Source organism: Nothoprocta perdicaria, unplaced genomic scaffold (assembly GCF_003342845.1).
Source record: "Nothoprocta perdicaria isolate Ctin4 unplaced genomic scaffold, notPer1 scaffold_38, whole genome shotgun sequence".
In the NCBI taxonomy this organism is placed as follows: domain Eukaryota; kingdom Metazoa; phylum Chordata; class Aves; order Tinamiformes; family Tinamidae; genus Nothoprocta; species Nothoprocta perdicaria.
Window position 1 is genome coordinate 3803715 of NW_020455621.1, and position 3531 is coordinate 3807245.

The following is a 3531-nucleotide window of genomic DNA, read 5'->3' on the forward strand; positions in this document are numbered from 1 at the left end:
ATTAGCTGATRATCCTTTAATTTCTTCTGTTTTACAGTCTTTTAAATGCTAAGAACCGTTCATAACAGTACTCCAAACGTTTTTTCTTCTGAATAATCATTTTTATTCTGACTTTTTTCTTTATTAATGTGCAGCTTTGATGTCCTCATCTGTGAAATTTACTTGCAATCACCTGCAATTTATTTGATGCAACTTTAATCCTACTAAATGTTCATCCTTTATGCCCAGGTTTTCCATGACATAATATCTCATGAAAATATCGTGAGAATGCAGGGTACAAAGAAATGTCCCTTATGATCTTATTAAAAAAAAAAAAAAAGGAAAAAGAAAAAGCTTGTAGGTAGAAACAAATTTCTCACACAGGCTCTCAAATATCAACACAATAGAGTGTATTAAAATGCAATGCATTTATATTTTGGAAAATTAGGGTGTGTATATATATATATATACACACTTTCTAATATGTCATAGGGCTTTAGAGCAGTAATGCATGAATTCTGAATACCTCAAGTTAGCAGTACTTGTCTTAATTTTACTTGTAAGTCTGTAAGTTGTAAGTCTGTCCAAGGCAAGCAATGGCAAGAGAGCTGTGCTGTGCTCAAAGATAAGCAGCTCCTCCAATTGCTTACAAAGCTTTGTAGCCACAACACAGATCAAGTGTTTCCATTAAGTCAGGGCTTCCGTTTTGTCAACTGTGTGTCAGCTGCTGGCTACCCAAAGAACTCAGCATATGCACGGAACACAGGAGAGGGCAGTATTAGTCCAAGAGAAGACATGAAAAAGATATTACTCCCCAAATAAGCTAAAATGCAATAAAAAGCTTTTTCCCCCCCCCGCCAAGTTTAAAACAATCTATCACTGACTTTTTTTTTTTACAGTTTCTTAATTTTTTTTTTCTGATTGGCAGTAACGTGAAAGAAGAAATCCAAATAAAACAGGTAAGAACCATTACAAGCCACAAGTCTTCCCACAAGAAAATTAGGTTAATGAACTACAAGTTGCTTTTCAAAGARCTTAGCACTACATGAGACAATATGAACAGCTTAAAACAAAACACCCAACTCCTATTAATATTTGCTGAACAGGCCCTAGAATTGGAGCTAAAAAAAAAGGTGAGGAAAGTTATATAGGAATACAGGGGTGTTATTCTATTGCCAAATGGCATTTTGTCAATACAGTATTCTTTCWTTAATCGAGCTTCCATCAAAGGCAAATGTAGAAGAGAGTCTGTAACAATTCAAGATGATGTGCGTGGTCTCTTACATAACAGGAGATGCAAATATATGAAAGTACAGTGGTTAATTTAAACACATTTATTTCTTGCATTTAATTTACAGAAAGCTATTTTGTCCAAGTGTTCATAATTTGATTTATATTTTACTATAATTTTTATATTTTTATATTACTATAAATTTTATATATTTTATAAATTTTATAAATTTTATATATTTTTAATTTTTATATTTTTATAAATTTATATATTCTTGTGCTTTCTAAATTCTGCTATTTTATTAATGTTTGGACAGATGCTTACATGTCTGCTTATTTATGGACAAGCAGTACTATTAAGAGTTCTGTGAGTACCTATTATTTGAAAAGGTAATTTGTACTACCTCTCTTTTTTGTAACACATCTTAGTGTAGGTGTTTATTAATGTGCTTATTCTAGTAGCACCAAACAAACAAAACACTGAGACAGTTCTCATGGTGTTAGGTGATGTGAAAGCAGARTAAAAAGACTACTTTAGTAAAATGTGCTCTTCCCAAAAGTATCAGAATACTAATTCTCAGAATAACTAGTATAATGAGTGCTAGTACTAACAATTTGATGTTTGCATTTTCTCATATATAAATAAATATAGTTGATAATACATTTGGTAATTTTAAGGGATAGAAGTAAGAATATAAGGGCAGAATATAAAGCTCTTCAAAATATAACCACTTAACTTTTGGTGTTTCTCTGCTGTTTGCTTAGCTAGTAAGATTCCCATAAATGTAATCTACACTTGCAAAAAAAAAAAAAAAAAAAAAAAAAAAAAAAAAAAAAAAAACCCTTAAGTAACTAAGTGCTGACAAGGGAAAGGAATGCAGGATTATTTTCTATGTTCCCATGACCTGGAAGAGCAATAGATTCCAAAGGAAGGTACAAGGTACAAGGTCTCTTGAGCCATCAGAGTTAGAATTTTACGTGTACTATTATAGACAGATTGTAGAGAGACCCTCTTTCCCAACACAACAAAAAGGTAGCTAAACTCTACCCTTGGCAAATACTGGCAAATTGCCTTTAAACTGTGATATATGAAACACTGTGTAATTATATAGAGAATAGAAATAGTTTTAAGTAGCTCCCTGCCTCTCTTCTGTATGTAAAAAATCTACAATTTCTTGTCCCGCCTGGCTTATGCACATTTTTATTATTGCAATGTTATCATTTGTACATGAACAAATAAAATCCATTTGCCATATTCATGTTCACAGTAAGCACTGTTCTTGTATATTAACACCTCTCCAGTGCTGCTGTATTCTGTGATGGCTTTATCTGTTAATTAGTATTTTTGGTGCTAAAAACAAGTACCTGCAGGGTATGTGGATAGGAAAACCAGTGAAAGGAACAACGAACCCCAAACAGGAATCACAGCGCATGTTTTATTTTCTTCATACACACAAGAAAACTTAAAACTTCAGAGGAATTCTTTCGATTTTATGGGCCTTGTGATAACTACTCATGCCTTTTTCTTGTTTTTGATTTATGTCAAGTGACATTTGTCAAGTCACTTAAAATGTAGCCAATGTATGAAAAAAAATCTTGGTGGGAAAAAAAAAACCTTTTATCTGTACTTGGAGCTGCACTCATGTACCCYAGCTCTCTCGTGCAGTGCAGATACTACTACTGCTAGCAGTACCACAGTGAAAGCATTTCTGGAGCACCATCCACAGGGGTCAGAGTTGCGGTTACACCCACGCAACCGAGCCGCGACCAACTCAACCCGCGGGAACTCTATCGCCGGGCGGGCAGGCAGGGAGCGCGCGGCCGTTGGGCGCCACGCGCGGGCTCCCCGCAGCCGTATCCTTCCGCGCGCTCCCATGCTGCCCTGCGGGCCGCTGCCCGCGCGCGCCGCCCCTGCGCCCGTTTAACGGACGGGCCGCAAGCAGCGCCCCGATAACGAGGGGACGCGGGGCGGCGGAGCGGCCTGCGGGAGGCGGGGGCAGCTCCCCGCGGCGGCTGGCGCGGCTAGTGAGGGCGCCGCGACCGTTGCAGCCGTTGCGGCGCCTCGCGCGGGGGTGCGCGCGCAGCTGCACCGCCCCGACCGTTGGGGGGCGGCCGGGGGCGGGGCGGCCGGGCGCTCATTTCCTCCTTGGGCGCCATTTTGTAGCGCAGAGACCCCGCAAATAAAGAGCGGGCGGGAGCGGCGCGCGGGGACGCGCGGGTGGGGGACGCGGCGGCGGCCCCCGCTGCGGAGCGGCGGCGCCGCTAGAGCCGCTCGCGGGCGCGGCGGCGGCGGCGGGGCCGAGCGGTGGCGGCACTTCGCCC